Source organism: Camelina sativa, chromosome 20, assembly GCF_030686135.1.
Source record: "Camelina sativa cultivar CO46 ecotype springtype chromosome 20, ASM3068613v1".
NCBI classification, from domain to species: Eukaryota; Viridiplantae; Streptophyta; class Magnoliopsida; order Brassicales; family Brassicaceae; genus Camelina; species Camelina sativa.
This window is the reverse complement of record NC_141899.1, coordinates 13,941,560-13,955,757: the sequence shown is the minus strand read 5'-3', so window position 1 is coordinate 13,955,757 and position 14,198 is coordinate 13,941,560. Positions and strand designations below refer to the sequence as shown.

At 33.2% G+C, this 14,198-nt stretch overlaps 1 long non-coding RNA gene and 1 pseudogene across 1 annotated transcript; one reads left to right on the top strand and one right to left on the bottom strand.

Annotated features, from left to right (window-relative positions):
* Positions 1-2,679: 2,679 nt before the first annotated feature.
* Positions 2,680-3,831, top strand: LOC147918844 (uncharacterized). Its single transcript, XR_015593773.1, has 2 exons — positions 2,680-2,917; positions 3,343-3,831. It is a non-coding gene; the product is annotated as an uncharacterized LOC147918844 (long non-coding RNA).
* A 151-nt stretch (positions 3,832-3,982) lies between these two features.
* Positions 3,983-6,339, bottom strand: LOC104770804 (GDSL esterase/lipase At4g10955-like; annotated as a pseudogene).
* Between the last annotated feature and the right edge of the window lie 7,859 nt (positions 6,340-14,198).

The following is a 14,198-nucleotide window of genomic DNA, read 5'->3' as shown; positions in this document are numbered from 1 at the left end:
AAATAATAAATAATAAATATAATAATAATAGTAAACCAGACTAGTGGTCCCGTACCCACTAGCCACCTAACCACAATCAAACCAAGAACGAAAATAAATAATATCATTAAACTAATAACCAATATTAATTCATAATAAATAAACCAATAATCCAATCAACATAAAACATATAACCAGCAATCCTAAGCAACACTCTCGGACTCAACTCTAGCAACCTAACAGAAGCCAGAAAGCAACCAAGCGAGCCACTCGAACATCCTCCTCTTCATTGCCTTGATTCCACGATCACACTTTGCCTTTATCTTCACCACAAACACAAATTGAGATGGATGAGTATTTGATAAACACTCAGTGAGGCAATCCTTCCATCTACTAGGCTATACACACAAGCGATTGAGATACTCTAACCATCAAACAACAACCAACAAACAAACCAGGAACTGCATCGACCGACACCAACCTTGCATCGACCGACGCCATAAGGGGTTGCATCGATCGACGTTTGATTTGCATTGACCGATGCAAGGTTCACTTGCATCGACCGACACTCACATTGCATCAACAGACGCATGCTCGACATTTCACGAAAAACCCTAGTTGCATCGACCGACGCCTCCACATGGCATTGACCGACGCTCCTAGGTCAAATCGCGCCGTCCTCGCATTGCATCGATCGACGCACAAAGTGCATCGACCGATGCACATGCCGAGCATCGTTTTTCCCCAAAGCTTCTCGCCGGGTTTTCGTTCCTACAACCATCAAACTTGATCCCAAACCACAAGAAAGCTTCACAAAGCCTCAAATAACGTTCTAACAAGCCAAACAACACATAAACAAGCAGATCAGAGAAATCTCAACCTTAGATAAGCCATGGTCATGCACTCACCTTTGCCAAGAAGATTTTGAACCTTAAACAAGCAAAACAACGCTCCTAGGAAGCTCCTACAACGATCCCAACTACAGATCTGTACAGGAACAAACTCAAATCTCTCAAAATCTGCAAGAACACTCAAGAGCTTTTTCTCTCTTTTCTTTTCTCTCAAAAACGGCCAAACTCGTCTAATGACGACAAAACTCGACTTAAGGGTTTTTCCTAACCCAAAAACGCAGCGTTTAACTTAAGACGAACCGCACAAAACCGACGTTGCATTGACCGATGCATCCCCTAAACCGGGATTCCGGTTTGCGGATGTTACACGATACAAACTAAAGACGAGAGATGTCCACGTCCCATTTTATGGGATCATATATATGAGTTGGTTTGTGTTATATTTTGTAATTTATAGGTTGGGATCATATATATGAGTTGGTTTGTGTTACATTTCTTAATTTATAGGTTAGGATCATATATATGAGTTGGTTTGTGTTATATTTCTTAATTCTATATATATTACTCCCAAGTGGGCAATGAATTCGACTACAGAAAACCCGATTACGTACAAAAGGGGGAATATATATATATATATATATATATATATATATATATATATATATATATATGTTCGAATGGGTAGATAGATAAAAGAAACGAAACTCTATAAATATATGGTCGTGCTTTTTTTGTAGAAGGATATATAGATTATCGTTAGAAATAATTCAAAATTGCAACAAAAGGTCCGGTTTGGCAGTGCATGCATATTTACTAGGAGGGTCCGTATGTCGAATAATAGAGACATATTTTTGGGAAGTACGTAGTAATATCCACAAGTGAAGATATAAATTTCTTCCTAACTCTCTCTTTCCTATGGCCATGACTCTTGCTAGTTAGTACGTAGTAATAACACACTTGTAAGATGCCATCGACGTGACGAGGATTTATAGTTAGTCCGAAGACTAGTCCAAATCATCATTTGCTTTTGTTTTCAACATTACATAGCTATATTCCTAATTGCGTTACCAAATTTGTTTGTACACCAAATTCTCAAAGAAAGAAAATCATACAAGGAATATTTCATCAGTTTCAAAATATTACATATTTTAGCTAAAAACACGCATAATAAGAAATGTCTACTTTTAAAAAATTTAACCAATCATAAACAAAACTACATAAAATAAATAATAGGAAAATATGAAATTAATCTAAAAATTGCCTGAAAGTTAAAACAAAACAAAATATCTGAAACATCATATATTATAAAACAGAGAAAATGTATATTTTAAAACATGATATTTTTATATGCAGCCTATTTTTTAGATCATCTATTACTCTTGATAGGGTTTCCATGATAAAAAATATTAAATATAATAAAAAAAATAGGAAAGAAATTGAGAGACTTTTCTCACAGTTTAAGATACTGTTTACGATGTGTCTATATTTGATTGGTTTAAAATTTTTATTGATTTAAAATTAATAAATAATCAAAATTAAGAAAATATTATATTGAAGAAACCCAATGAAATTCATATGCTCTTAGAATCACATGGAAGTTTATTAATTTGGTTATAGAATTAGTTATTTAGCTAATTAAACCTTTAATTGATTACTTATTACTTTAACCAGACAACACTTAATATAAAATTTAAAGTAGTTTTAAGAAAATAATCATCAACAATTACATTAAATGAATCTAAAAATTGGGAAAGAGAGAAGGCGTAAAGCCATTACATGAAATACAAGAAAAAAAAAAGTAGAAGAAATGGAAAAGGGGTATAAATTAAGGGTTTGGAACTAAAAGATTACCTGAACAAGATATAGAAGGCGTAAAGCCATTATGTGACCGGTGACTCTCACTGTTAATGTTAATTTATTGTAGGGTTAATTGCTCCAACTTGCCTTCAGGGTAAGGGCCTTATGCAGCAGCTTTCCCAATTTGCAAGCAAGGTCGAGTCTCACTCCCACCATTGGTGAAGCCCATGAGCTGTCGTAGACTTAGTCGGTTTGTTACTGTTTACAGTCATATTTGCTGATGGAAGAAGGTGAAGAGGTTCCGTTGACAAATCTCACGTTCATGATTTTCTCTAATTCTTCCGACCAATAGACTCCTAATTGATTTTTTTGCACCGGTTCTTTCGATTTCGCGTGCACCGATCTCAGACATGTAGGTTTTATTTATAGATGAGAATGTAAGGTTTTAGAGTTTATATAGTTCGCTTAGATCAAACTTTGAGGTATGTTCATCATCACAAATCATCATCCATTCAAAGAGGTTGGCGTTTTTTTAGTGTTTTTTTGATAAATGTTTTTGTGTTTGATCTGAATATTTGACATCTGTGATAATCTCTTGTGAATTAGAAAATGGTGATTGATGTTCTTGAATTACTGAATTATGAATTCCCCTTGGGATATCAATTAAGTTATTGCTGTTCCATGTCTAATCCTTGTGATCAATGTTCTTATTCAGGTTCGTTGCAATTGATGCGAGTAGAAAGATACTTTTCAGCTTCCACGATTTGAATGAGAGCCTAATCCTAGGTGGTTTTGGGATTGTTTTAGCTTCAATATGAATACTTGGAAAATATTGCTCGGCAAGATGTGAGTTACAAGGCCTTTCTGTTCCAGAGTTCCTGAATCCGTGCAGGAACTTGGTCTTTTCAAAAAGCTCACGGGAGAAGATAAGGGTTGATTCCTGGGATTTCACCCTTTATTCCTGTTGAGCTCTCTCTCAAAAAGCACTGTCTCTGCCATTATGGACAACCGGCTCGACCAGTATTAGTGGAACTGAAATTATCTCTATCGCTCCTTTGCTCAAATCTATGTTTGTGATTGTTCAACAGGTGTATATCCAGTGTCCATAACAATAATAAGTGTCACTGTCTTTGAACTAATCTAATCCTTAGCTTTTGGAAACAGGGGGTTTGGTAATGAATATGATGATTTGGTTACTATATAGTATCCTAAGTCTCTTTGAGTTATGGAACGTTCATGATTCTGAAATCTCTGTTCTGTACGAAGGCAATCAGGGAAATCTAAATATGTTAATAGTTGCATACTCGCATGATTGATCATCATCGAGACTATTATTGACGCGGTAAAATACTTGATTCGACAAACATACAACTATTAATAAATTTATATAGTCTGGTTACAAAAGCATTTGTAGAAGTCAGTGATTAAAACTGATGCAAAACATATTCACCATTAAACATAGGATCCCACCATTGATGAATCCCATGAGCTCTCTTAAAATTAGGCGAGTGGCTAGTGTTTATAGTCATATACGCCGATGGTAAAAGATGAAGAGGCTCTGATGAACGAGAATCCGAAGACGAACCTCCTCCTCCTCCTCCTCCGCCTGACAACAGATTCCTAAGTGAGTTCCTCGTAGCTATTCTTTCGATTTTACCGGCTCCAATCTCAAACATTTTGTTTCTATGCTTGAAGTAACCAATGTATTCTGAGCATATTGGACCTGACGGGTTCACATACAATTACAAATATGGTATCCATGATGCTAACTTCATACACGAATCATCTTCTTGACCCTGTAAATAATACACATCATTAATTATATATTGATAGAGATTGGAACCTCAAAAGATAAAGTAGAGAAACAATTACTCTTTTCATTTCATTTTAAGGGGGGTGTATTCAAACCATGATTTTGGAGAATTTGATGGGATTTAGGAAATTTAGAATTTTGATAGATTTTAGGGAAGTTCATATGATTTTCTGTAAAATTCTTTCAAAATCCCACCTAAAACCATGAGATTTGGATTTCTGTATTTTTAACTAAACAAATCCTCCAGAATCCTAAAAATTATGAAAATCCTAATCCACAAAACTGTTTTGAATAACAGTGGATTTTAAAGTAGATTTTTAAATCATCAGTTCAATAACAAGGGATTTTAATGGATTTTAAAGTAGTTTTTTAAATCATCAGTTCAATAACAGTGAATTTTAATAGACTTTTTAAAATCCATGATTGAATAACATAGAATTTGTAAATTTCACACAAATCACTTAAAATGTCAAGTTTAAATTATATATGATCACCCCCCAATGTGTCGTTTTTGTATTTTTTTTTTTGTAATTTTTAATTATGCACGATGCTTTGGAAATTTATTTTGCTTCATTTTATGTTTATATTCGAAATTTTATACCAATTTAAATTTACTAAAAAATGTGATCATATATAATTTCTACTGTAATTTTTACTGTTAGTTGAATTGATTTTCTTTTCTTTTTTTGTAGATCCACTATTAAATATATTTTTTTAGATACAAAATCTAAAAGTTAATTATATATTTTCCAGATTTTTTACCAAAAACATCATACCAAAAAAGCAGACATGTATGATGGATATTATACCAAAAAGTTTTTAATATGAGTCTAGAACTAATAATCTTATCTAGAACCAAAAATATTGTTTAGAAATCTTAGTTAATAGATTTTTACGAAATAAAATCTTTGTGAAACTATTAAAAAGAAAAATATACGTTACCTTGTTATGGTGGCGACCTTTGACGGGGATTGCTACTCCGGCTTTGACAAGACTTCCGGCGAATCGAACTCCATGTTTAAGCTTCTCACTCTTCATTAGCTTCTCAATCGGAATAGACGAGAACGGAGGATTAAATAAGTAACTCTTAAGAGGGAAACCAGACCTAGTCATGATCTTCCCGGCAAGCAACGCCACGGCTGCTCCAAGAGAATGTCCGGCTAGCCACACGGCTGCATTACCAGTTTTAGCCACCGCACTTTGAATCACCTGAATCGCATGCACGAACCTAGTGCTGTCTTGGAGGCAGTCCCGGACGCAGCGTAGGTCGAGCTTAAGGTCGCGTGACCGAGAGTGCCGTTTCATGATCGTGCCACGGAACGCGATCACGTGACGAGGAGGTGGTTTCGAATGATGGGTGTTATGGTAATTGTAAGAGAAGAAGTGTTTGTATTCGAAAACGGCGCCGTATATGGATCCATCTGAGTCGTCGATTAGGGTTTCGGCTAAAGTGAAGTTGAAAAACTCCCACCAGTGGTTGGCTTGTGACTTTAGACCAATCCTGTTTTGTTGTCTGTCTCGTTCCAGTGTGTACACTGCTTGTACCAAACATGATGCCACCGAGGTTCTATGGTAAGAATTATTCCTATAAAAAATATCCACGTTGACTTATTGTGTTTGAATGTTATATTTTAATACAACTTGTTCTAGAAGAGATGAACAATTAGAGAATTATAATAGAGTTGACTATGGCTAAACCATTGAATTAGCAAAAAAAGCTAATTAGTGATGGTGAGTTTGTTGTAGAAGATGATTATGTGGTTGGAAATGAAAGAGATGAAAATAGAAAATATAATACCAATCAATGGAAGTTAAATGGATTGGACCAGAAATGCTGAAGATCTCTCTTTGAGAAGCCATTAGCCCCTCTTTCACAATAACATCGTCTTCTTCTTCCATCAATTAACCATTTTCTTTGACGAATGCAAGAAAAATAGGACCAACAATAATTATACTAAATAAAAGCAAGCTCTTAAGGCTGTCCACGTAGGATTTAAAACAAGCTATCAGGATTCGACACGTCACTCATTAACATTTTATACAATTTCCAGAATTTTTATATTAAGAATTATTTTAAACAACTTCTCATGATTTGACAGGTCATTCATTAACATTTTTTAATTTTCCAGAAATTTTTAGAGAAAAGAAAATTTTAAAATTTATAGAAATAAAAGAACTATGTACAATATCCCACATCGGGTAGAAAATTTTTAGACAATGGTTCAGAACCAGTATAAATAAGATTGATATGCTTCCAACAACGAATGGGCAGGAAAACTTGATTTATCATGCGTCCAAGTTTAAAAGTTTTATTCGGTTTGATCCGGTTTTTTATTTGATCAAATTAAAACTTTAAAAAGTTTCAAAAAAATTATACTAAATAAAAGTAGGAGCTATAAGCTCCTAAGGCTGTCCACATAGGATTTAAAACAAGCTATCAGGATTCGACACGTCACTCATTAACATTTTATACAATTTCCAGAATTTTTTATATTAAGAATTATTTTAAACAATCTATCATGATTTGACATGTCATTCATTAACATTTTTTAATTTTCTAAAATTTTTTAGAAAGGAGAATTTAAAAATTTATAGAAATAAAAGAACTATGTACAATATCCCACATTGGGTAGAAAATTTTTAGACAATGGTTCAGAACCAGTATAAATAAGATTGATATGCTTCCAACAACGAATGAGCAGGAAAACTTGATTTATCAGGCGTCCAAGTTTAAAAGTTTTATTCGGTTTGATCCGGTTTTTTATTTGATCAAATTAAAACTTTAAAAAGTTTCAAAAAATATTATAATATTTAAAATTTTTAAAAGTTTAAATATTATAAATATTGATACTTTTAAAAGTTCTTAACGGAAAATCAATTAATACCCGTTTTTTTTAGTATTCTCAGAAGTATCAAAAATACAGCTAGAGGATATACATTTGATGAAAGAAGTACTAATTATAAAGGTTTTGTAGAGAAGAGATGGCTATCTTCTAATTTGTGGGTATTATTTATTGTCTTTTAGGATCTGAAGCCTTTAATGGGACCATCTCTTAAACATTGAAACGTGCAAAAGTGTATCAACAATTACTTTATTTGCACATTCTCAATTACCACTAATGAATTTTTTTTCCTTAAAAATATCATTAGTAGATTTATTTTCCAAAACTACAACATATTTTTCGAAAATAATACAAAATTGGACAATACTTGGATTCATTTCTAGGGGATGAATCTCTTTATTCATCCTAGGAAATAAATCTCTTTATTCACCTCATTATAAAATAAGAAAAGAAAATTTGTATACATCATTGTAAAATAAAAAACCCAAACCATTCTTTTATAAACCAAATCGATATATAATTTCATTCTAATTGTAAAATCTAAACCGTAATCACTTTATTTGTAAACTTAAACCGACATATAATTTCGTTCTAATTGTAAAATTTAAACCTTAACCTTTTTAGTGGTCACCTCATTTGTAAACTCAAACCGATATCAAATATTGTTATAATTGTAAAATCTAAACTCTAACCACCTCATTTGTAAATCCAAACCGACATTTAATTTTGTTTTAATTGTAAAATCTAAACCATAATAAACTCATTTGTAAATCCAAACCGATATATAATTTTGTTCTAATTGTAAAACTTAAACTATAATTCTCATTTATAAATCCAAACCGATATATAACCTTGTTTAATTGTGAAAATCTAAACCAAGCCAATAATTAACTTTCTTTAATCAAAAATATACAAAATTTGTTTATTTAATTTGTTTTGCTTTTTAATTTAATTTTGATTTATTTTAAGATTTTGATTGGTTGAGAGGGGAGAATGTGAATACAAGGGTTCACCGTAGTGGTGTGAATCTAAGGAGGGTGTATTCAACTAAACATTTTAAGTAGTTTGTGTAAAATTTATAAATCATATGTTATTCAATCATGAATTTTAAAAAGTTCATTAAAGTCTACTGTTACTGAACTAATAATTTAGAAATCTATTTTAAAATCCATTGTTATTCAAAACAGTTTGTGGATTTATATTTAATTAGTTTTAGGGATTCTAAAAGATTTGAGAGGATTTGTTTAATTAAAATACATAAATCCAAATCTCATAGTTTTAAGTGCGATTTGAAAGAATTTTACCATAAATCATATCAAATTTCCTAAAATCTATCAAAATTCTAAATTTCCTAAATACTATAAAATCCTCCAAAATCATGGTTTCAAACTTTCAATACAACCCCTAAGTATTTTTCTACAAAATTTAAACTAAACTTTAAACATTAAATTTTAAACACTAATAAATCTTATCCTTTTAATATTATATCCTAAATTATAAAAAATAACCAAAAAACCAAAAGAAGAAGGAGGCGAACCAACAACGTATTCAAAGGTATATTGTATACAATCATCTGACTATAATTCTTAACCTACTTGTATCAATCCTTGACAAGGTTGTTTTTAGAGATTATCTTAAATTTGATTATATTTGTATAAGTATCACAGCAACAAAGGTATGAGGTGGAGATAGTAGGAGATGGAAATTGCCAGTTTCGGGCAATATCTCACCAAATGTACTAACATAGAACAATCATGCACAAATTAGGAAACAAGTTGTTGAAGAGGTTAGATACCATGAAATTATTGACTCAGTTTTTGAGAAAGATTAAAATCAGTCTCTTGTTGTTTCTTGTTGCAGCTTGTAGCTCACATGGATAGATACATTTGGTTTGCTCGAGGTGATTACTAACAATATGTTAAAGTGATAACTACATATAAGGTGATTTTCAGTTTCAGGTGATAACTACTTTTTTTAATAGAAGAAGTGGAAAAGGGTAGATAGAGGATTTGGAACTGAAAATCACCTGATGTGTGACCACTAAAAAGGTTAGTTATATTAATTAAATATTATTTTAAAATTTTCTTTTGAAAAAATTACCAAATTAGGAAAATCTCTATACAAATTCATAATTATTAATTATTGATAAATTAAAACCTCTTTAAATTAATAAATTTTCATAGTCCCAACTTTATTAATTTATAGAGGTTTTACTGTATAGCTGATTGCTTGTGTTTGTCCACTATATCTATAGCTGATTGATTGTGTTTGTCCACTATATCTATAGCTGATTGCTTGTGTTTGTTTCTTTAATTTGTTTTTTTTTCTTATTTTTTATATATAAAATGACATGTCATATTGTTATATTTTTATTGATTAACTAAGGGGAGTGAATAATAAGGGTTGAACCAAATATTTTTCTTCTTGGAAATATCTATTGTGCTTAAGTGATTTCTAACTTGCACAGAAAAATCAATAATATAATCCCCTTATTATTAAAACGGAAGTACATTTGCTATATAACATTCTATTTGTAAGATTTACATAATAAACCCTTACCATAAACATATTTTCATGACATCTAATAAAATTAACAATATAGAACTTACTCTCTCCGTTTATTTTTATTTGTCATTCTAGAGTTAATTTTTTGTTTTCTATTACTTGTCGTTTTGTATTTACGATGCAATTTTATAAATCAAATTTTCAGTTTTACCCCTAATTTTTAGCTTATTAATTATTCATATCAAATGAAATAATGTATTAATGAAGGGTAAAATAAAATTTGATTGTTTTTTTAATATATGTGAAATTGTCTAAAATGACAAGTAATATAAATCGGAGGAAATATAACATATATGTTATATTTATTTAAACTTTTTAAAAATACAATAAGAATATCTACCTGTACTCCTATTCTAATATTTATCTATGTAACGATGTGAGGGATGAGATTTTAGTTGTTGCAGAATCTGTGGCACGTGAGACAGCCGAATATGTATTGCCTTGATATTAATATTAAATTAAGACTTAGGACTCCACTTAACGCGGAGGTATTCGATAAATTGATCACGTTTTGGAAATTGGAACACAGCGCCGTTTCATGGAGCCTTCTGATGCGTCAATTAGGGTTTCATATATATAGTGAAGTCGAAACACTCCCACCAAGGCTGTGGCTAATGAGACGGAACCCTAACTACACCGATTGCTTTGATTATCTCATTCCATTGTATAAACTTTTTGAATCAAACATGCATACATAACACCAATGAGGTTGGGTGGTATATAATATTGTTCCTATCAAAAAAAAAAACCAAATTTAGACCATAGAACCGATCGAGATGTGGATATTATCTCTTATTTTTATTTGTATCATATTAATTATGAAATGTTATTTATATGTAAATCCGAAAAGCACATGCAAATATATGTTGAAGTCAAAAGAACAAACAAAAAACAGTACAATAGTGGAAATGTCGTTCCTCTGAAATGGCTGGAATTAAAAACATCGGATGAAATGGGACCACTCCACTTTATTATCCAGAAAAAAAAAAAAAAAATCCATTCTCGAAATGGATGTAGACTGTAAAGTTTTCTCAAATTGGTAAAATCGAATTTATAAAAACATATCGTTAAAAAGATTTCAATTTATAAACATATATTTCTGGAATAGACCCATACAGTTATCCCTTAAGGCCCAGACCAATTACACCAAACCAAACCAGATCACAAAAACCAAAATTGACCCAGATATAAACTAATCTAAACCAGTAGCTAACCGGTATAAACTAGAAACTCTAATCTGCAATGGAGAACCCTATCGCAGCCGCCTTCCCATGAAGCTGCGGATACTCGCCGGACCAGGACCACCGGTGAGCTAGAAAGATGGGAGTCAAACAGAGAAGGTGACACATGACGATCACCATCCCGCCACCGTAGAGTTGTGAAGAGGAGGAAGAAGAAACCGATCTAGCAATCCGGAAGCCATAGTTCAGTCTGATAGAGATAGAGCAGTAGGGAGTAGATCTAAAAAGCCATCAACGGTGGCTTAGCCTTGCCTTTCCGGCGGTAGACCTCCCTCGTCAAACCACCAGTTGTGACAAAACCTCCTGCGTCTCCAGCCGTTCAGATCTAACCGCCGTATCTTTCTCATTCCTCGCCGATTCCTTCTTCTAACCGCATAGCCACGCCGCCGGTAGAGCTCTTACCGGAACTGTCATGCGGAAGCTTCTCCTCGCCACAAACTCTCTTGATTTCGATCTGGTGACCTCGCCGGTAGGTGCAATGGACTGCAGATGAAGCGCCATGGACCAGTAGTTCCTCTTCAACGCCGGAATCGCCGGAGGAACCCTTCACTCGGTGCACGGAATCGTGATCAAAAAAAGAGAAAGGAGGAGAGAGGAGAGAGCCGCGAGTAGATCTCACGCGCTCACCTCTCTAAAAAAAGGTTTATAAAAACTAAAAATTTGAAACAAGGTTTACAAGTAGTTTGAGACGGTTGGGAAACTAAACGTATATCATATTTAATAAGGTGTTGACTGGTTCTCCCGCTACCTCCCGCAAATGCTGCGTTTGCGGATGGTAGCGGTTACTAGCGATAGGAACCAATCACACAAATCGCTTCCAATCGCTCCTAATCGCTCCCAACCGCTCCAAACCACTGAATTCCAAAAGCTGCTTTCCGCAAGCGTTTGCGGTTGCGGGCGCTTACGGTTGGAAATTTTTTTTTATTTTTTATTTTTGTTAAAAAACTTTAAAAAAAATCAATGATAATGAAAATTTTTTTGTTATATTTTCTATCTAACTATTTTACTTATTAAGGATGGGAGAAAATGAAGTACGAATATGATTGCAGAGATTATAAAATAAACAATTAGAAGAAAATAATATTCCAATTAACAATAACCCAGAAAACTTGATGTAGATTTAATGGCACATCGCACATAAGTTCAAAAAAATCTAAATAAATATAATATTTCATGAGAAATTTAAGAAAATAAGATTATTTGTAAAAAATATTAAAACAAATCACCAGTGACTCTTCTCAACTCTCACTTGACAATTCCTACCGATGCAACTACTGACCCATGATCTAAGAGAAAAGAGAAAAGATCTACGATCTAAAGCATATGTTTTGTCATTTATCAAATTACTTGATTAAATTTTTGGTGAAAAGCCAAATGCATAAAGGAATAAGTATTTCAATATGAAACTTATTTGTTTTTTGAATAATTATTTTAGAATTTTTTAATAAATTTTAATTAGAAATCAAGTTTAATAAAATTTTTGGTGTTTTTAAACATTTATATATTATATATCACATTTATTATGTTTCAACCACTATTGCACCCGCTGGTCAACCAGTCGTAAACCTCCCGCAAATGCGCCAATTTTAAACCGCTAAACCAGTCGTTCAAAACGCTTAATAACACTTAAAACAGCAATCACCCGCTCCCGCAACCGCAACCGCAATCGCAACCGCAACCGCAGCGTTTGAACCAGTCAGGCCCTAAGTTATGCAATTGATAGCAAAATAATTGAATACAAAACATGCTCACGTAAATTAAACGTAGGAACCAACAAAGACGTACCGGATTAGTAAACGAGAGGCCTAAAACCAATTATGTTTAAACATGGTATACATGGTTTTAATAATCACTTATAACGTCTTTGTTAATTATAGTATAGTTTTTAATTAATTAATCATACGGTATAAGGTATAACATTATATTTTTAATTCATTTATACATTTATTTTTGTGAAAAGCAGTTTAAACAATTACATGGAAATTCAAACAAAAAGAAATTTGAAAGAACGAAGAAAATTAAAATAATTGTGGCATCATTTTTGTTATTTACTATAGTGTCAATTGCTTTAGCCGGTAAGACCTAATGCAACAGCTTTCCCAATTTTCCCTCACGGCCGGGTCTCGCTCCCACCACTGGTGAAGCGCATGAGCTGGCGTACACTTAGTCGGTTTGCTATTGTTTACAGTCATGTCTGCTGATGGAAGAACGTAAAGAGGTTCTTTTGACAAATCCGACGGTGATGATCCTATGAATTTTCCGACCAATTCACTTGCATATGAGATGCTAGCAGCCAGTTTCTCGATTCCGTCTGCACCAATCCTAGAGAAGGCGCTTCTGCGTTCTAAGTAATGCATATATCCTGAACAGATTGGATCTTTTGGGTTCACATATAGATGATGTATCCACGATGCTGCTTTTGATTTGTCTTCTCGATTCTGTTATAAGATAATCAACTTCAAAAACTCAGTCACTATAGTATCGCAAGTGGATGAAACTCTGATTCTATATGACTCAACTATCATAGTTAATTAAACCAGTTATCTTGATTCTTACAGATGATTTAAAGTTTACCTGTGGTAAATTTACGATCGCACCTATGGTGCCTTTGACGACACTCTTGGCGGTTTGAAACACATGTTTAAATAAGCTTCCTCCAGGTATCTGCTCTATAGGAATAGACGAGAATGGTGGGTTGAATATGTGACTTTCGAGGAAGTGTTGATGATGGGATCAGTCACAATTAATATGTTTAGTTCGGTCAAGAGAGGGTCGAAGTTCTCTTATATTATATTGAAGTCGAGACACAAAAGACGGGCTTTAACACGACTTAGATGAGTTACAAAAGTAGGCGAGGATAATAGGCGAGCTGTTCTCTCGTCGATTCTCCGAGTGGTTGGTTCCGGAACCGTTGACTTCTGTTTGGACGAGCTGAGGCTTTCGTTCTTACTGTACTGCTTCTCTTCCTTTTTCCCCCGATCCCCTTTTTACGCAGGCCGTACGTCTGTATTTATAGGGAATCGTGTCGGTTCGTCTATGTAAAAGACCATAATACCCTCCCTTCCCTTAGGGGCTTATTATGGGCTTTTCCTGAGCTGGGCCTTTTGTT